Genomic DNA, 21,800 nt, shown 5'->3' with positions numbered 1-21,800 from the left:
CACTGAACACATAACTTTAAAGGACCAATTTGCAGTATTTATTTTATCAGCTCAATAAACAGATCTGACCAATCAGACCACTGCATTTGGCAACAAGTGCACTCTGAGTTGAAAATGGTCACCAGTACTGAATATGCAATAATCTAAGATACTATTGTACCTGACACATACACACAGCTAGATGCCGATAAAGCTTCAACTCCTGGAAACCTTGAAATTCTCCCTGCTGCTGTCTTCTCCTGAGAATCGTTTGAACCCAGAATCTTTTCTTTCTTTCTTTTCTTGTTTAGAAGCATCATCATCTTTTTACAGTGCATGTTTTTATTCACAAACATCTAATGCTTCCAGTGTATATATACGTTGGGCCTCAAATTCACATCAGAAAATTTTTAAACTTTTCACAATTTTTTGACTTTAGTTTTACAAGATAAAAGGAAATCAATGACCGTGCTCTAATACTGAAAACATTCTGCTGTCTATATTACATTCTAATCATTACTGTGCATTCATTATCTTCTACCTCTTTGTTGTAGCACTGAGCAGTGTCTTTGCATTAGAGCATGTTCCACAAATGAATACAAAGCTTATCATGTTTCCCTTTACCAGACTTAGTAATGTATCACATTTCCCCAAGTCTGTGTGCAGTGTGTGTGTGTGTGTGTGTGTGTGTGTGTGTGTGTGTGTGTGTGTGTGTGTGTGTGTGTGTGTGTGTGTGTGTGTGTGAGATAGCATGTCCTCCCCCCTGGTCACCCAGCTTGTCAGAAGTGTCCACAGGCATGATTTTTGATGTCCCCAGCTGGCACTCACTCGTATACCCTTCATTCTGAAGTGCCCAGCACAGTTTGTACTGTTTCAGGGCATAAAGTCATCTGTCAGAGGATATCAGGACAAAGCAAACAGTTCCCCAAACTGAAACGGTCCTGGCATCAACAACAGTCTCAGCAAGAGAATCCTGTTCTAAAGCATATTACCACACAAGCTAGCAAGCATGAAATTATCAAAGAAACTTGCTAGGTCTGCTAAGAGCCTTAACATTTATTTCACTGGTGACCAAGATACAAATAAATACTTCAATATAAGTACATGCAAACTTGAGATATGGATACGATTAGTCAATAAAAACAAGAACGCTTATGCCCTCTAATATCTCACATGTTTACTATGGTAACCATACACCGGGACCATAATATAGGAAGATCGCACTGTCAACACTGTTATCACTGTTGTCACTGTTGTCACTGCAACACATCAGCTCATATGTTTTCTTGGTTCAGCTTTTCTCTGATTCTTTGCTGTTGAGGGTAGAAAAATGCTGCCTGTAGCATTTTGGAGTTTTCCGATGGATTGCTGTTCAGGAGTCCATGAATGCCACATCTCCTGTTTATAATCAGCCAGAAACCATTAAAGATTTTGTCTGCGAAACATTCAGAAAGTCTATGAAAGCAGTTTACAGTGTGCACAGTCATCCAGCAAAATGTACGCGTTAAGCCCAGAACGTGGAAAGCTCGTGTGGCTTGTCAGCAAGCAATTTTTATTCAAGTGCATCCAGCTTTGAGGTTAGAAGGCAGTAGAGAAAAATCCTTAATGGACCAGATGTTGGCACGAGTTAGCATATTTGTAAAAGCCCAGCATTCATCTCCTGTTTCTGACACTGTGTTGGCTTTGCTCTAGAGGCGGGAATGACAAAAAAAGATACAACTATGGGTTTCCCGCTGTGATGCTGAACTCACAGTGTTTACACAGCTGCTAGCCTGACAATACAGATCAGGTGTGTAAAGACTAAAAGAAAGTGTGGCTCAATACCTTTGCCCATATCATACAGGTTTAGTTTATGCATCCACACCAGACCTCCAAAATCACAAAAACCCCACATTATGTTTTCACTTACTGAGTTTGCCCACTTTTTTTTAAACTCTCCATAAAATACAGCTTGTTAACAGAGTCTGTAACAGGTTACAGGAATGAATGAACAGCTGTTCATTGGAGCCTTTCCTCTGGGTTCACTAAAGGCAATACCAGTCAGCAGCAGGACCCAGAGTTGTGCATTACACTAATAATAAATAACCACAGTCAAAGTGCTTATAATAAACCTTACATCACCTTTAAGAACAAGATGTGTCGACCCTGGGTAGTATGGTGAGGCAGTAAGTGACTATTGATCTGAGGTTAAATGCTAAACTGAAATTAGAATTCATGTGGGAATATTCTGCCTTTGCCTCGTAATAGCTTTCGTGCCAATTTGCAGCGAGTCAGGTTATGGTTGGAGAGAAGTAAATGGTTTAGTAAGACACTTGGGTTCCCTTTGCCGATTGAACTAATGACCTTTGGCTCACTATTCAGTCTCACCAGCCATCTGGTCCTCATAAAGCCTTCTGGATTAGAGAGCACAAGCTCAAGACTTAAAGCCAAAGTTACTGTAAATGCACCATACTGCTTGATTTACTGTATAAACCGTTTTGGTCTAGCATGTCCCATTTTTGATTTTTGGCTTTTATGTTCCAAGGATTGGACAACTAGGATGACTGGACAGAAATGTCAGTGAGATTCAGAATTTAAGAAATAAGTTCAGTCTTATGAAAAGTGACACCACATCCAATGTTTGTTGGTAAACTGATTCTTGACAAGGAGTTCAGTAAATCAGCACGGGGAATGCATTGGTGCGAGATGTCCAGAATTTTCTTGGCAATCACAGAGCAGAGAATTATGCTGAGCTTGTGGATAAAATCCTGAAACCATATCAGCTAATGAGGGCCAGAACGTCGCTGACGACGCACTTTTTACTTTCTCATCTCGACTTTTTTTAAACTAAATGTAGGCGATTATGAGCATGGGCCAAGAGTTCACCAAGACATAAAAGTGATGGAAAACCGTTATCAGGGAAATTTTAATCCAAACATGATATGTGACTATTGTCAGTTTTACAATACAGTAGGTTAGGTTTTTGATAGTGTTTGCGTGCGCGTCATTCTGTCTATAAAGACAATAGCTCGAAAAGTTTTCAATTAATTCTGATAAAACTTTGGAGGTGCGCAGAGTGGAGTCATGCTAACAGCTGATTAAAATTTGGCTTACATCCACCTTGGACTTCAGTGTCAACATATTTATTGATTTACTGGTCAAAAACTGACAAAAGGCTTAGACCTTTGACCTCAAGGTCAGCAGATTGATCTGAAGGTCAAAGTGATAATATTGAGACATTTAAACTATGTTTCTTCCCACCATCATTTGAATTGACAACATATAGGCATATAGGGAATGATATATGGGGACTTTGGACCTCTGGCCTCATCTTCAAGGTCAAATAAGGTCAAACTTTCAAAAAAATGTCTTTAAAACCTTATAAAACGAGCTGTTATCCATCACTTACCCTTTGTGCAATCAAACGAAATATCTGTCATGCTACTCTTGTCTGATTTTCACTGCATTATAAACAATATAGGAATATGAATGTAAACAACATACAGGACTATTACTGTTACAAAATACAATCCTGCTCAGAGAGTGAGCTGCCTTGCACTCTCATAGTGCTTCGTGATTTGAGCTAGTGTGTGTTAGAATCGTCTGACTGTGTTTTGCTTTTCTTACAGCTGATCCTGAATCAGCCCTGACCTGGACATGTAATGTTCATGCTATGGAAGCTATTTGTCAGGGTGATACTGTAACACTTAGGTTGCACGTATCATCAGGCAGCGCGGCAGTGCAGTGGTTAAAAGAGCACGGATCTTGGGGCCTCTCTGTGTGGAGCTGGCGTGTTCTGTCTGTGCCTGCGTGGGTTTCCTCCAGTGCTTTGGTTTTCTCATCTTTGTTAGCTTAATAGTTGCTTCTAAATTAGCCGTAGGTGTGGATGGGGGTGTATTGTGCCTCTGTTTGCTGGGATATGCTGCAGTTGGAATGGTTAAGAAATTGGACGGATGATTTGTAGCACCAAACTCAATTTAACCCTTCACACATGATTTTGCGTATGTAATTGAAAATCTAGCTGTTGCTGCCAGTGCTGATTCTTGCTTTCCAGCCTGCGCTGAGTAGGTGCTCTCAAGGACTGATTTAATTGTGTCAGAATCAATAGCTGAATTGATTCCAGTCAATGAAGGGAAGAAAGAAACGCACACCTACTAGTGCAGCTGAACAAGTGAGTGGGCTACAGAAGATGACAGCTCATCTATTATGTGCATCTCCTTCCCAGTGGTCTCCGTCTCCTTCTCAACCTAATCAGCTGTTTGTTTCCTTCATAATTTCCCCCACTCATCTTCTGCTTTGAAGACATTTCCCAACAGTCTGTTATTCGTTCCTCTGCTCCCAACTTTTTTTTAGCACCTACACCCAAGCAGCAGACATCATTAAGGTGGGATCCTCAAAGACTTCCTCTGTCACATTCTGCATAAAATGTCTTCATCTGGGATTTTTTTAGGTTACTGATCAAACAGTTATGCTTTACAACCTTTGGCCCACTTTAAAGAAAACAGATGCAGCACCCAGTTGATCTCCTTTCTTCTAGTTACAGGGAGCAACGCAAAAGACACTGCTGTGCAATATCACAGCATCACCTTACAGTAAATGCACTAGTTGCAATTTGAACCCTAAAGTACTAAAATTATAGATTTACCACATTAAAAATGCAGCTCAATATTTTATTCTATTTTATTTTATTTTTATTTGGATGCCTGAATCTTCCTCTGTGTCGAGGATAGGAAAAAGGTGTTCTGCTATCCTTCACAGAGATGGGTTTTTGCTGGAGGGGTTGTGTTACTCTGTCTTTTACATACAGTAAAATAGGTGCTGTGTTGGTCTGAAGTCTTACTTTTCAACTTGTGTTGTTCTGTAGTAGTTCTTGTATCATTTTGACAGTTTACACTGGAAGGATGTTTTTATTTCAGGATGGTAGAGACTGGGAGTCTTAACATCCGATGTGCCAACTATAAATAACCTCTATGTCCTGTATTTTTTTACTGTGTGGAGTCCTGGTCAAATTTACACCGGGATTGTTCAGCCAGTCATTTTAAGTGCAAGCCATGCAAGTTCTTCTTCTCATTATAAGCGTGTGTTACATGTAGCCAGCTGTCTCGGTGCCTGCATTTTCCCCCTTTGAAACAAACTCTATTTGCGTATAACTCGCCTGTTTGGCCTTATTACACACCTTCACTCAGTCCAACAAATACTCTTGCTGCCTATGATTCAGACCCAGTGGTCTTTTAAAGTAGGCCAGGTTTCTCTCAGAGCAGATGTTTGGCATTAAAAGGACCTTCTTCAGCTTGTTTGCCACAATGTTACAATTTGATGACTTCTTCAGACAGTTATTGGACTTGCTCCTTTAGCTTGTTTGGCAAAAATGTGTCAGGAGGTAGAGCAGGTTATCTTTTAATTGGAATGTTGGTGGTTTGATCTTTGGCTGCTCCAGTCTGCTGCAGCCCAAATTGCTCCCGATGCAGTCGTTAGAAGTGCTTTGAGTGCTCAAGTATTTTGGAAAAGCGCAATATAAGAACAAGTCAATTTACCATGTATTACTTTTTGTGCAGTTGTACACTGAAGTACCAATGCATGGTCCAAACAAAATCACAAGGCACACCCAAACTTTCCCTATGATACATCATTTGGGAGGCACTGTGATAAACAAAGCCAAACAGACAACAAACATATTTTGATCTCATCTCTTAGAGGATTGTGCTCTCTGTAGTCACCAGTTCTTCTCCTTGGTGGCGCTGTCACTTGGTGTTTGCTCGCTCTGTGGTAGAGTATCACTTCCTGTTCCTGCTCAAACACAGTGGTGTTTCTGAGTAGCTTATCTGCTTAGAAATTTAATTAAAAACTTTTAAATACATTCTTTTCTCATAGTATAATCTTCACGTGCTTTATCCGAAGCACACTTTCTGTGTACTCACTACCTAATTTATACCCAAAGTATTCACTGACTGTCTCTGTACTGTTTCGCTAGCTTAGCTTAGCTCGTAGCCGACTCGTTAGCACCATGGCTACTTCATCTGTCCCTCCTGCACTTTCCTGCTCATTGTGTCAGATGTTTAGTTACTCCTCGGCCTCCTTTAGCAGTAATGATATCTGTAACAAATGTAGCATATTTGCAGCTCTGGAGGCCAGGATTACTGAATTGGAGACTCAGCTTCGCACCCTTCATTCACCTGTAGCTAGCCAGGCCCCTGTAGCTGGTGCAGCCGAAGATAGCGTAGGCCCCGCTAGCTGTTCCCCGGCAGACCCCAAGCAGCTGGGGAAAGAGGGCGGCTGGGTCACGGTGAGGAGGAACATAGTCCTAAACAGAAGCCCCAGGTACACCACCAACCCGTTCATGTGTCTAACCGTTTTTCCCCACTCGGCGACACACCCGCCGGGGGTCAAACTCTGGTAATTGGTGATTCTGTTCTCAGACACGTGAAGCTAGAGACACCGGCAACCATAGTGAATTGTCTTCCAGGGGCCAGAGCAGGCGACATTGAAGGAAATTTAAAACTGCTGGCTAAGCGTAAACGTAAATTCAGTAAAATCATAATTCACGTCGGCAGTAATGACACCCGGTTACGCCAATCGGAGGTCACTAAAATCAATATTGAATCGGTGTGTAACTTTGCCAAAACAATGTCGGACTCTGTAGTTTTCTCTGGTCCCCTCCCCAATCAGACCAGGAGTGACATGTTTAGCCGCATGTTCTCCTTAAATTGCTGGCTGTCTGAGTGGTGTCCCAGAAACGATGTGGGCTTCATAGATAATTGGCAAACCTTGTGGAGGAAACCTGGCCTTGTTAGGAGAGACGGCATCCATCCCACTTTGGATGGAGCAGCTCTCATTTCTAGAAATATGGACAAATTTATTAAACCCCCCAAAATATGACTATCCAGAGTTGGGACCAGGAAGCAGAGTTGCAGTCTTACACGCCTCTCTGCAGCTTCTCTCCTCCTGCTACCCCCCCAAAAACCCATCTCCATAGAGACTGTGTCAGCTCCCAAACAGACAAAAAACAAGCTAAAAACCAGCAACAAACAACTTAAACATAAACAATTACAAAGAAAGAACAATACAGTATCCACATCTGAACCAAAGAGTAAAACAGTGAAATGTGGATGATTAAATATTAGGTCTCTCTCCTCCAAGTCTCTGTTAGTACATGACTTAATAATTGATCAACAAATTGATTTACTCTGCCTTACAGAAACCTGGTTGCAGCAGGATGATTATGTTAGTTTAAATGAATCAACACCCCCGAGTCATTCTAACTACCAGAAACCTCGAAGCACAGGCCGAGGGGGCGGTGTGGCAGCAATTTTTCGCACCAGCCTATTAATCAACCAAAGACCCAGACAGACTTTTAATCCATTTGAAAGCCTGATGCTTAGCCTCGTCCACCCAGCTGTAAAACTCAGAAACCAGTCTTACTTGTCCACCTGGGCCTTACACAGAGTTTCTGTCTGATTTCTCAGACTTTTTATCTGATTTGGTTCTCAGCTCAGATAAAATAATTATTGTGGGTGATTTTAACATCCATGTAGATGCTAAAAATGACAGCCTCAACATGGCATTTAATCTGTTATTAGACTCAATTGGCTTCTCTCAAAATGTAAAAGAACCTACCCACCACTTTAATCACACTCTAGATCTTGTTTTAACATATGGCATAGAAACTGAACATTTAACAGTGTTTCCTGAAAACCCTCTCCTGTCTGATTATTTCCTGATAAGATTTACATTTACAATAATTGATTACACAGCAGTGGAGAGTAGACTTTATCAAAGTAGATGTCTTTCTGAAAGCGCTGTAACTAAGTTTAAGAATACAATCCACCCACTGTTATCATCTTCAATGCCTTGTACCAACACAGAGCAGAGCAGCTATCTGAACGCTACTCCAACAGAGGTCGATTATCTTGTTAATAATTTTACCTCCTCACTACGTACAACTCTGGATACTGTAGCTCCTGTGAAAACTAAGGTCTCTAATCAGAAGTACCTGACTCCGTGGTATAATTCTCAAACACGTAGCCTAAAGCAGATGACTCGTAATCTGGAGAGGAAATGGTGTGTCACAAATTTAGAGGATCATCATTTAGCCTGGAGAAATAGTTTGCTGCTTTATAAGAAAGCCCTCCGCAAAGCCAGAACATCTTACTATTCATCACTGATTGAAGAAAACAAGAACAACCCCAGGTTTCTCTTCAGCACTGTAGCCAGGCTGACAAAAAGTCAGAGCTCTTTTGAGCCAACCATCCCTTTAACGTTAACTAGTAATGACTTCATGAACTTCTTCACAAATAACATTTTTATCATTAGAGAAAAAATTACCAATAATCATCCCACAGATGTAATATTATCTACAGCTACTCTTAGTACCATTGATGTTAAGTTAGACTCTTTTTCTCTAATTGATCTTTCTGAGTTAACTTCAATAATTACTTCCTCCAAACCATCAACGTGTCTTTTAGACCCCATTCCTACAAAACTGCTCAAAGAAGTCCTGCCATTAATTAATGCTTCGATCTTAAATATGATCAACCTATCTCTAATAATCGGCTATGTACCACAGGCCTTCAAGCTAGCTGTAGTTAAACCTTTACTTAAAAAGCATCTCTAGACCCAGCAGTCTTAGCTAATTATAGGCCAATCTCCAACCTTCCTTTCATATCAGAAATCCTTGAAAGAGTAGTTGTCAAACAGCTAACAGATCATCTGCAGAGGAATGGTTTATTTGAAGAGTTTCAGTCAGGTTTCAGAGCTCATCACAGCACAGAAACAGCTTTAGTGAAGGTTACAAATGATCTTCTTATGGCCTCTGACAGTGGACTCATCTCTGTGCTTGTCCTGCAGCGTTCAATACTGTCGACCATAATATCCTATTAGAGCGATTAAAACATGCTGTAGGTATTACAGGTACTGTGCTGCAGTGGTTTGTATCATATCTATCTAACAGACTCTGGTTTGTACATGTAAATGGAGAGTCCTCTTCACACACTGAGGTTAATTATGGAGTTCCACAGGGTTCAGTGCTAGGACCAGTTCTGTTTACATTATACATGCTTCCCTTAGGCTGCATCATTAGAAGACATAGCATAAATTTTCACTGCTATGCAGATGACACCCAGCTCTATCTGTCCATGAAGCCAGATAACACACACCAATTAGTTAAACTACAGGAATGTCTTAAAGACATAAAGACCTGGATGGCCGCTACCTTTCTGCTTCTTAATTCAGATCAAACTGAGGTTATTGTACTCGGCCCTGAAAAGCTTAGAAATATGGTATCCAACCAGATTCTTACTCTGGATGGCATTACCTTGGCCTCCAGTAACACTGTGAGGAACCTTGGAGTCATTTTTGACCAGGACATGTCCTTCAACGCACATATTAAACAAATATGTAAGACTGCGTTCTTCCATTTGCGCAACATCTCTAAAATTAGAAATATCCTGTCTCAGAGTGACGCTGAAAAACTAGTTCATGCATTTATTACTTCCAGGCTGGACTACTGTGATTCATTATTATCAGGATGTCCAAAAAACTCCCTGAAAAGCCTTCAGTTAATCCAAAATGCTGCTGCAAGAGTCCTGACAGGGACTAGAAAGAGAGAGCATATTTCTCCTGTTTTGGCTTCCCTTCATTGGCTTCCTGTTAAATCTAGAATTCAAAATCCTGCTCCTCACATACAAGGTCTTAAATAATCAGGCCCCATCTTATCTTAATGACCTTGTAGTACCATATCACCCTATTAGAGTACTTCGCTCTCGCTCTGCAGGCCTACTTGTTGTTCCTAGAGTATTTAAAAGTAGAATGAGAGGCAGAGCCTTCAGTTTTCAGGCCCCTCTTCTGTGGAACCAGCTTCCAGTTTGGATTCGGGAGACAGACACTATCTCTACTTTTAAGATTAGGCTTAAAACTTTCCTTTTTTTCTAAAGCATATAGTTAGGACTGGACCAGGTGACCCTGAATCCTCCCTTAGTTATGCTGCAATAGACGTAGGCTGCCGGGGATTCCCATGATGCATTGAGTTTTTCCTTTCCAGTCACCTTTCTCACTCACTATGTGTTCACAGACCTCTCTGCATTGAATCATATCTGTTATTAACCTCTGTCTCTCTTCCACAGCATGTCTTTGTCCTGTCTTCCTTCTCTCACCTCAACCAATCACAGCAGATGGCCCCGCCCCTCCCTGAGCCTGGTTCTGCCAGAGGTTTCTTCCTGTTAAAAGGGAGTTTTTCCTTCCCACTGTCGCCAAAGTGCTTGCTCATAGGGGGTCATATGATTGTTGGGTTTTTCTCTATATCTATGAAGCGCCTTGAGGCGACTTTTGTTGTGATTTGGCGCTATATGAATAAAATTGAATTGAATTATAACATTCTTAACAAATTATAATCTTGACATTTTGTGCCAAACAGCAAATGAGGACATCCATCTGGGATGCCATCCATATCCAGATGATCCCGCTGCCAAGGAACTTGCCTTTCAGAGTCTGTAGCGTTAATCTGGGATGGGAACTGCATTTCTGATTGGTAGAACTATGACTGATTTTGCACAGCTTGGTTATTCCTGGGTCTTTCATCATTTTACACCTTGTCAAGTCTTGCAATAAGATTATTCATCCCTGGCCATTCCTCTTGTGGAGCCATGTTATGGAGATAGAGTTAAATGAGCAAATTATGTTGATGCAAGTGGCAATCAATAGGAATGAAAGATACCTTTTCAAAATTAAACTCTCCTTCTGAATGTAATGGCATCGAAAGTAAATTGAGAAACACGGTAAACCTTTCTACAATTGATAAGAAAGCAGCATTTTAATGAGGCCGCATTTTTCCCAACCGGATTGCTATAATGATCTATTTTTATTAATGATCACAACTGAATTTCTATATCTGCTCATGATGATAGAATTTCATGCTAATTCAAACAGAAACTCATATTAATGTGGTTTCAGTGAGATTTAGGCCAGACAGTAATGCTTGTTGTGGAACAGCTCACCTATAACAGTTATGTTTACAGCAGCTTACAGTCTCATTTACAGCACTTACCAAAACACTGCCAGAGATTTAAAACATTTTATGTTACATCATCATATTTACAGTTATAGTAAAACGAAGCTACACCTTAATTAAAGTCTAAGATTTTATGTCTCAGGACATAATAATAATCGGGTCATTAGGAGGTTTTAATATTAGGTAAATACAAGCTCAGATGAAGTCTGTAATATGATATATTAGGCAAGGCAAGGCAAATTTATTTGTATAGCACAATTCAACAACAAGGTGATTCAAAGTGCTTTACAGAGACATTAGAAACAAAAACAAATAAAAAGCATGATTTAAAATTGATTAAAACAAGCAAACAAACAAACTAACTAAACACACACATTTCACACCTGTTCGCGCGATCTGAACCCTTATCGTAAGGGGAGCTACCAGTCCTTCTGTGGACGAGCTACTTTCTATTTTAAATTCCCTGAATTTAAAATACTCTCTAGACCCAGTCTAGACCCAGTTGGGGAGCTACCCAGAGCTCTAATCCCACACCTGTTCGCGCGATCTGAACCCTTATCGTAAGGGGAGCTACCAGTCCTTCTGTGGACGAGCTACTTTCTATTTTAAATTCTCTGAATTTAAAATACTCTCTAGACCCAGTCTAGACCCAGCTGGGGAGCTACCCAGAGCTCTAAACCCACTTAACAAACAAACAAACAAACAAAACAGTATATAAAATCAAAACAGATAAAATCAGAACAGTAGATAAAATCAGTAGTTAATGTAAGTTTTGAAATTTAAGCTTAACAAACAAACAAAACAGTATATAAAATCAAAACAGATAAAATCAGAAATAGATAAGATCAGTAGTTAGTGTAAGTTTTGAAATTTAAGCTTAAAAGTGTGGATTTGGTGCTTTATTCAAATGCAGCTGAGAATAGGTGAGTCTTCAACCTGGATTTAAATAAATTGAGTGTTTCAGCTGATCTGAGGCTTTCTGGGAGTTTGTTCCAGATATAAGGAGCATAAAAGCTGAATGCAGCTTCTCCGTGTCTGGTTCTGACTCTGGGAACTGATAAAAGACCGGATCCAGATGACCTGAGGGATCTGGAAGGTTCATACTGGGTCAGGAGGTCACTGATGTATTTCGGTCCTAAACCATTCAGAGCTTTATAGACCAGCATCAGAACTTTAAAGTCTATCCTCTGACGGACAGGCAGCCAGTGTAAAGACCTCAGAGCTGGACTGATGTGGTCCACTTTTTTGGTCTTAGTGAGGACTCGAGCAGCAGAGTTCTGAATGAGCTGTAGTTGTCTGACTGATTTTTTAGGTAGACCTGTAAAGATGCTGTTACAGTAATCAAGCCTACTAAAAATGAATGCATGGACTAGTTTTTCCAGGTCCTGTTGAGACATCAGATCTTTTATCCTTGAAATATTCTTGAGGTGATAGTAAGCTGATTTTGTTATTGTCTTAATGTGTTTTTCTAAGTTTAGGTCTGCATCCATCACTACACCCAAATTTCTCGCCTGGTTTGTGGTTTTTAGATGTATAGATTGAAGTTCTCTGGTGACCTGTAATTGTTTTTCTTTGGCGCCAAAGACTATTACCTCAGTTTTGTTTTTGTTTAGCTGGAGAAAATTGTGGCACAACCAGTCATTAATTTCCTCAATGCATTTACCAAGAGCCTGTACAGGGCCTCGGTCTCCTGGTGACATTGTGATATATATTTGTGTGTCATCTGCATAGCTGTGGTAGTTTATTTTGTTGTTCTTTATAATCTGTGCCAGTGGGAGCATGTAAATGTTAAACAGAGGGGGTCCCAAGATGGAACCTTGGGGAACTCCACATGTGATACTTGTCTGCTCAGATGTGAAGTTACCTATTGATACAAAGTATTTCCTGTTTTCTAAGTATGTTTTGAACCAGTTTAGTACAGTTCCTGAAAGACCTGCCCAGTTCTCCAGTCGTTTGAGTAATATGTTGTGGTCAACTGTATCAAATGCTGCACTGAGATCCAGTAAAACTAGGACTGACATTTTTCCACTGTCTGTGTTCAGACATATGTCATTAAACACTTTGGTCAGAGCGGTTTCAGTGCTGTGGTTCTGTCTAAAACCTGACTGGAAGGCATCGTAGCAGTTATTCTGTTTTAAGAAGTAATTGAGCTGTTGAGAAACTGCTTTTTCAATGATCTTACTTAAAAATGGGAGATTTGAGATCGGCCTGTAGTTGTTCATTTGTGTCTTGTCAAGATTGTCCTTTTTCAGTATAGGTTTGATTACAGCAGTTTTTAGTGATTCTGGAAACACACCTGATAATAAAGAAAAGTTGACGATCTGTAACAGGTCTGACTCTAAAGTCTTTGAGACCTTTTTGAAAAAACTTGTTGGCAGGACATCTAAACAGCAAGAGGAGGAGTTCAGTTGACCTAAGATGTCCTCCAGGTCTTTGCTGTTAATAGGTTGAAACTGTTTCATGGTGTTTAAACAGTTTTTCGGTGGACACAGTACATATCCTGGATCTGCTGTTGATGTACCAACTGCTTGTCTAATCTTTTGGATTTTGTCTGTGAAGAATTTGGCAAAGTCATTGCAGGCCATGGTTGAATGAAGTTCAGCTGCCACTGGCACAGGAGGGTTTGTTAGCCTGTCAACTGTAGAAAATAAGACCCGAGCATTATGGCTGTTTTTAGTGATGATGTCAGAGAAGTAGGACCTTCTTGCACTCCTCAGTTGTAAATTACAATTGTGAAGTTTCTCTTTAGGCAGCACGGTGGCACGGTGGTTAGCACTGTTGCCGCACAGCAAGAAGGTCCTGAGTTCAATTCCAACATCAGGCCGGGGTCTTTCTGTGTGGAGTTTGCATGTTCTCCCCGTGTTTGCGTGGGTTCCCTCCGGGTACTCCGGCTTCCTCCCACCGTCCAAAGACATGCACTTAGTGGGGATAGGTTAATTGGATAACCCAAATTGTCACTAGGTGCGAATGAAAGTGAGTGCGAATGGTTGTCTGTCCCTGTATGTTGGCCCTGCGACAGACTGGCGACCTGTCCAGGGTGTACCCCGCCTCTCGCCCTATGACAGCTGGGATAGGCTCCAGCGCCCCTGAAAAAGGATAAGCGGAAGCGAATGGATGGATGGAAGTTTCTCTTTATAGATGTCATAATGAACCTGGAGGTTTGTTTTTCTCCATCTGCGCTCAGCTTTCCTACACTCTCTTTTTTCATTTTTCACTAGTGTGGAGTTTCTCCATGGAGACTTTTTCCTTCCAGAGATAACCTTCACCTTAATGGGGGCAATAGTGTCCATTACATTTAACATTTTTGCATTAAAGCTATTGACGAGCTCGTTGACTGAACCTTTGGACAGGTCAGGTGTTAATGGGAAGACCTGGTTAAAGATCTCACTACTGTCTTCAGTTATACACCGTTTTGTGATCACTGCTGTTGATATATTTGTGTGGGCTGAGATTTTACTTTCAAAGAAAACACAGTAATGATCAGATAAGCCCACATCAGACACAGTAATGTTTGAAATGCTCAGGCTCTTGGAGATCAGTAGGTCAAGAGTGTGTCCTCTATTATGTGTGGCCTCTGTTACATGCTGAGTCAGCCCAAAGTTGCCCAGAGTGTTACTCAGGTCTTTAGTCCCTTTGTCCTGAGGGTTGTCCACATGGATGTTAAAATCCCCAACAATAATTACACAGTCGAAATCAACACAGATCACAGACAGCAGTTCACTGAGGTCATTAAAAAAGTCTGTGCAGTATTTGGGAGGCCTGTAAACATTAAGAAACACAACTTTGGATGGGGCCTTCAGCTGTAAAGCCACATATTCAAAAGACTGAAAACTTCCAGGAGATAGCTGCTTACATTGAAATGATTCATTAAATAAGACAGCAACCCCTCCTCCTCTCCTGCTCACCCTGGCCTCACTGATAAAACTGTAGTTAGGAGGGGTCGTCTCGATGAGAACAGCTCCACTGTTACTTTGGTCCAACCAAGTTTCAGTTAAAAACATAAAATCAAGGCTGTGCTCAGTGATTAAATCATTAATTAAAAATGTTTTCCCAGCTAAAGATCTAACGTTTAATAAAGCCAACTTAAGTGTTTTAGAGGCATTACTTGTCCCCTCGTGTTTGGGAGCAGTCTGTGGCACACGAGGTATGTTTACTATATTTAAAGATCTTTTAGAGTGCAGCTCTCTGTGTTTTGACCAGGCCACATGTCTCCTGTCACCTAAAAGTACAGAAATTTTAAAACCTTCTAGTAAACAGGGTCCCAGCTTCTCCTGGGAAAAGTCACCACTGCCATAATCCTCGCAGCCCGGACCCTTCACATATCACACATCAGACTGCGGAGACAAAGCATGAAGGTGGTAAGGAGGAACTAAGGGGGGCGAGGCTGGGCAATGTGACTTCGATTGCTCTGTTGAGGGTGGGGCTCGGTGGCGAACCTTTGGCTGCTTTGGTGGGGGGTTTATGGGGGACAAAGAGGGATTGGGCCGGGGGGTAGATCTGAGCCCAGCATTGACCCGCTCCATCATCTCTTCAGTGAATTTCAGGTGTGGGGAGGAGGGAGAAAGGGAGGGGGAGGAGGGTGATGGGGGTGTCATTATTTATTTAACAGTGTGTGTAAAAACTAAGTAAACCTTTACTGTTCTATAGGAATTAGGTTCTGGTTCTGCCAGAGATCTCTTCCTGTTTTCCTTCCCACTGTTGCCAAGTGTTTGTTCAAAGGGGGTCATCTGATTATTGGGGTTTTCTCTGTATTATTATTACTAGCTTAAGTACCTTGAGGCAACTGTTGTTGTGATTTGGCGCAATATAAATAAAAATTAAATTCAACTGAATTTTTGGCCATAATGTACAGTAGCATGAATTCAAACACCTCATCATAACTCTCAATCACGGTGGAGGGGTGATGATTTGGGCTTGTTTTGCAGTCACAAGACTCCAAAGTATTCTAGAGTCAAATGTGAGCCCATCTGTCTGACATCTAAAGCTTGGCTAAAATTGGGTCATGCAGCTGGACAAGCACAGCAGCAAATGGACAATTGAATTTCTATCAGTGTTTGACTTAGTTTATATTAAATATTAAATTATTAGACTGAGTAATTAGTCATCTGCAGTTTTTCATCTGATGTATCTAAATCATTTTAAGACCAAATTATTTTTATTATGTCCTGATACACATGTAAAGCCAAAGAACTGATAGATGTATTTTCCTTCTAGCATTACTAAATATGCCAAGGTGTTGTCCAATGTTTCTCACTACTACCTGATGTTGCCATTCTTCCTTGCTATTGCCGTACCTTCTAGATCATCAATTTTAAAAACATTAATTTAATATATAGCCCTCGTTTGTTCAAATTAACCTTGAGTGTAATCTATTACACTGTTGACGTAAAGAGGAAAAGATGGTCTTCTGTTTTTTATAAACCTAATTTTTAACATTCATTTCTGTTAGCACTTTTATTTTGGTCCTCGTAGATATTCATTATTGGAATATTTTTCATTTTATCTACATATTAATTAACTAAATTATAAAATTACTTAACGTCAGTCCTTCAGTGTGACAGCCACTTATGTGTATGTCTTCTCTATGCATACTGTGTGTGCATCAAATACTTGTACGTTTGTGTTTAGAGTGGGAGTGTCTAAGTGCGTGTCTTTGTGTGAGTCAGACAGAGTAATGGTTAATCCCTGGATGTGTGAAGGGCCTTCCTCTGTGAGCCCTGAGCTGCAGCTATATTTAGATAGCTGCTTTCTGCTGTTGGGCAGCCAACACAGCAACACACAGATACTAACATTAAAGCACACAGCTGATAAATGGATGCACAACAGTGCAAACAGTGAGAAACACATACATACACTAATAATAATAATAATAATAATAATAATGGATTGCATTTATATAGCGCTTTTCTAGGCACCCAAATCGCTTTACAATTCCACTATTCATTCACTCTCACATTCACACACTGGTGAAGGCAAACCACAGTTGTAGCCACAGCTGTCCTGGGGCATACACACCTGGAAATGCGCAGGTTGACAAGTATACCCAGGATGAACTGAAAAAAATAATTGCACTGCAGTAACTGCTGGAATATTTAACTCTTATTATCCATTCTGTGCTTATGCCATTGTTCTGTTATTCCTTGAAATGTGAGTAGCCATTGTAAAGGTGTGTCCAGACTGAAACTAGTTACCATCATCAGGCATCAAAGGGTAACACTCTCATTTGTCTTATCTGTATATAATAATTTTTAGCACATTCTTTAAACACACTAATGACACAGACATAAACTGCAGCATTACTAAGGGTTCATTATTATCTGTAATAATCAATATAATTGTTTACCAAAGTGTGATTAAAAATCAATTTTGTCCACGTAGGATCAGTGAGTCCAAACCTGTGATGGAATTTAATGAACTTTAGAAACAATGAGTTGTGAGTGTATCTGTAACTGTGTTGGGTTTGTGATGCACCAGTTTGAGGACTGGTTCAGGTGGACCCAGCTCTTTGTACTATAATAAGAGGGATAGGCCCTGTAACACCTGCTTAGTATAGTAGGGTTAAACTTATAGACTAGATTCGAGAGGAGTAAAATAAATTTGAGAGAATTGAGTGTTGAACAGCCGGCAGATTTATTACAATGTTACAGTGGTGCAATAATCCAATGTAAACAGCATAGAAAATTAACAGAAGATCAACAGAGAAGAGCGCTCTTTTGAAAATAACAACAAAATAAAATAAAATAAGTAGTCTCTTTAGACCTGACTCCTGATGAGCAGGATATTGGGAGTTCAATAGTTTCCCAGAGAAACAATCCGTATGAAGTAAGCAGTTTTTGCTCTTGCTTATCTGAAATCCTGCGATTCGAAGTAATTCAGACTGTAGCTCTACTCCTGCATCCAGAACAGCTGGCCACACTGCTTTTGGATTCGCCAAGAGTTTTCACAGGGTCTGGCTCGCCATCCATATCCAGAACCACTTCAGATCCAGGATCACAAAAAACCAGTCTGCACATACAGTACAGAGCAATAAACAAAATAGTTCTTAACAGTTTTTCTAAATAACATGAGATCTCATAAAGTTTTCAAAATCAAGTACACTGTCGTTTTAACATTGTTCTGTCTCTATGAATTCCATTTGTATTGCTTTACAGCATTACAATCAATTGTATTTAAATACCCCTTTTTAAGGCATATGTAATCACATCATGAAATGTTTGTAACGTAACTAGTTTTAAATAACTTATTTACATGTATTAACCTATAACTGAAATGACAAAGTGCAGAAAAGGCACTGGACAACATTTATGGCTAAAAGAGAAGTGCATCCTGCATTAGTTTTGCACATTTGTGAAGATGCCCAATCAAATAGACAATAAAATAAAATACGACATTCCATTTCACACACGATTCAAGTACTCCGACTGGTTTTAGCTTTTTTTAGACAATACGGAATTCGCACTGTTGCAGTGTTTACCACATGTAAAATTAGCATAAGTTTTCCTGCTAACTTATCATCTCTAGTAACTCACCGGAATTCCCAAGAAACAAATACACGCTCTGCCTGGTTTTGGTCGAGAGTAAAACACATAAAGGCCTCTGAAAAGTACATAACTTTAAGTTAGAGACTGTTGAAAATACTTTATAACACTTATTTTATACCAAAAGACTCACTGTGTAGCTTGTTATTTGCTCTCGGTGTCTTGCTCCGTTTTGCCTAGCTTAATGCAGCAACGTGCTTTTGTTGCATTCACTGAACTACGGAAAATCAAAGTGTGTTCAAGGGGTGTCAGAAATAATAATACCAGGTAAAAACAAGAAAATACTAGTAACCATGTCTATAGGGGTTACAGGCCCCCACACCCCAAACAACCCCAAGTTTGGTACACAGTAAGGAAAAGTTTTACAAGGTATAATTTGCTATAATAGTGTATCAAAACTATATCTCTTATAGGTTTTATAAGAGATATAGTTTTAAATTGCTGAAGGAGAGACGTAAATGTTTGAATGGGCAACAACAAATACCATGTTTGAGTATAAGGCTGTACACAAGTCCACTTTTCACCATAACACCCCAGGTCACAGGTTGATGAAGAGTCTAGCAATCATCAGACCTGTAGCTGTATGTCTTGGGCACTTGGGTGAAAAGAGGATCAGAGCTGTCAGCTGATCAGCACCTGGTTGTGAGTTGGGTCAGGTAACAAGGGAGGATGCTGAACAGACTTGGTGTATCCAAACATGTGGTTAGGGTGAGTTGGGAGCATCTGGAGAAGGCCCTGGTCTGCAAGAGTTTCATATTCCACCATCAGCAGAGCTTCAAAGTAGCTTAAGGGTGGCTGGAAACATTGAGTCCAAGTGGACTTTGTTCCAAACCAAGGTGCTGTGGCTGCAAGGTGGTTGGTGCCTGTTGTAGTGCTAATACCTGAAACAGATGGTGGATGCCAGAGATGAAGAGAACTATAAAGCTAAAGGAGCCCTATCAAACTTGGCTGGCTTGTGGGACTCTTGTAGACAGGCCAAGTGAAAGGCAGCCCTAGCACTAGCTAAAGCAGGACTGTGAGCAGGACTTCTGGTTGGCCTTGAGGCAATTCTGGGATATCGTCAGGCGACTCAGAAAGGGGATGAAGCTTTGATGATCTCCTCAATTCCACTAACACATCTTGTGTAGTGGAAGCTGAGTCTAGGGAGAAATGCTTAGACTCACCCATCACTGTGGGTGAGGTCACTGGAATGGTCAAAAACCTCTATGCTGACGGGTCTTTGGGGAGGGAAGGGATTCACTGTTCCCTCACCAGGAAACAGTGCTCTGGATGTTGTAGGGCTGTCTTCAATGACACACCTCTGCAGCACTGTGTGGAATTTGGGGATATTGCCTCTGCACTGGCAGACCAGGTGATTTGGTCCCCATTTTCAAGAGGTTTCAGAGAAAACACACTCCTCGGTCTCTCCAGGAAGCTCTATGCCAGTATAATCTGTCCACTAGTGGAATCTTGGATCCAGGAAGAGCAAAGCAGTTTCCGTCCTAGTTGTGGGACACTGGACTAATCCTCTCAAGGTTATGAGAAAGTGCATGGGAGTTTACCCAACTACTCTTCATGTGTTTTGTGGACTTGGAAAAGGCAACTGACCGTGTACCTCGGAGTATCCTATGGGAGACATGGTGACTGGCCTATACTGGCAATAAAGTCCCTGTAATACTGTAGTGAGATTGGTTTGCATTGCTGGTAGTAAAGTGAGAGCTACACTCCATAGGATTGCCATTTGTCACCAATTCTGTTTATAACTTTTATGGGTACAATTTCTTGGCACAGTCAAGTAGGAGAACATTTCTCCTTCGGTGGCCTCAGGTTCATGTTCTTCGTACATGTGGACATGTAGTTCTTCTTGCTTCACCAGCTAGTGACCTCCAGCATGCACTAGGGCAATTTAGCAGATGTGTTCTCGAGTCTAAGGTTGTTATCCTCAACCAGAAAAATGTTGAGCCTCACTCTGGGTCAGGAATGAGTTACGGCTCCAAGTGAAGAAGTTTAAGGATGTCAGGGTCTTGTTCATTAGTGAAGGGAGAGAGGAGCAAGAGATGGATTGATGAGTCATAAGCGTTGATGTGGACACTGTATCGGTCTGCTGTGGTAAAGGCAAAGCAAAGCTGATGATTTACTTGTCAATATATGTTCCTTCACTTTCACTTGGCTCAGGGGGCTGGGAAGCGTATCTATAACCGGAAGGTCGCCTGTTCGATCCCCGGGCTCTCTGTCCTGGTCGTTGTGTCCTTGGGCAAGACACTTTACCCTACCGCCTACTGGTGTTGGCCAGAGGGGCCAATGGCGCGATATGGCAGCCACGCTTCTGTCAGTCTGCCCCAGGGCAGCTGCGGCTACAACCGTAGCTGCCTCTACCAGTGTGTGAATGTGAGAGTGAATGAATAGTGGCATTGTAAAGCGCTTTGGGTGCCTTGAAAAGTGCTATATAAATCCAATCCATTATTATTATTATTACTTAAACAGAGATTGCCAATACAAGTGGCAGAAGTTTCCAGAAACTTCCTGCTTCTAAATTCAGATAAAATTGAGGTTATTGCACCCAGCTCTTATAACCTTAAAAGCATGGTGTCTAATGGCACATACTTGCACATACTTGTACAACACAGTTTTTGTGGCACTTCAACCGGTCGTTTTTGCACCACAGCTGGGTTGAAGACGTGAGTGTGTCCGTTTTTAACACTGTCACGGTCCTGGGTCGGGTCGACCCAGTATTTTGAGTTTCTTATGTTTTGGTTTATTTTGCATTATGGATTAGTTATTCTCTGGTGATACTGTTTTGATTACAATTATATTCTGATTCTTTAGTTATCTGATGATGATGTTGATGATGATTATTTCTGGTTTAGGTTTTGTTATCTTGCCCTTATGTTTGGTTTAGGTTGCCTGTGCTTAGTCTTCTCTGCCCGTATGTCCCTCTGTTTGTCCATGACGTCATTATGCCTGTTTACGAGTCTGTCTCTGTCTGGCGTGTGCTTCCTGTTTTATTTTGTAGGTCTGTGCCCTTTGTCAGTGCGTTCAGCTTTGTGCTCTCCCTGTCTCGTCAGTGTAATCAACGTCAGCCGTGTCTCCCAGCTGTTTCCTCTTTGCTCCGTTCACCTCTTGTATTTAGTGTCTGTGTCTTCCCCTACTCGGTGTCGCATCGTTAACGTCTGTTTACCCTCGCTTCCTCCGTGTGCTCCGTTTGCCAGCCAGCCTTCCTGCCTACTCATTCCGTTCTTCCAGTTTAGTTAGTGTTTTTCTGTTCTGCTTCTTATCAGCAATAAAGCTGTGTGTTTTGAATTACTTCCGCCTCAGTGAGTCCT

General features: G+C 41.0%; 1 protein-coding gene and 1 long non-coding RNA gene across 4 annotated transcripts in view; one reads left to right on the top strand and one right to left on the bottom strand.

Moving 5' to 3' along the window:
* Positions 1–21,800, top strand: part of nsfa (N-ethylmaleimide-sensitive factor a) — an 82,898-nt gene that overhangs the window by 4,737 nt on the left and 56,361 nt on the right. The gene's annotated exons all lie outside the window — the stretch shown is intronic.
* On the bottom strand, positions 17,567–18,750 carry LOC106675780 (uncharacterized). Its single transcript, XR_001342076.3, has 3 exons — positions 18,632–18,750; positions 18,490–18,556; positions 17,567–17,965 (listed from the first exon to the last, which is right to left on the bottom strand). It is a non-coding gene; the product is annotated as an uncharacterized LOC106675780 (long non-coding RNA).

The sequence above is a fragment of the Maylandia zebra genome, linkage group LG4 (assembly GCF_041146795.1).
Source record: "Maylandia zebra isolate NMK-2024a linkage group LG4, Mzebra_GT3a, whole genome shotgun sequence".
In the NCBI taxonomy this organism is placed as follows: Eukaryota; Metazoa; Chordata; class Actinopteri; order Cichliformes; family Cichlidae; genus Maylandia; species Maylandia zebra.
Note: the sequence above shows the minus strand (reverse complement) of the source record. Positions and strands in the feature narration are given on the sequence as shown.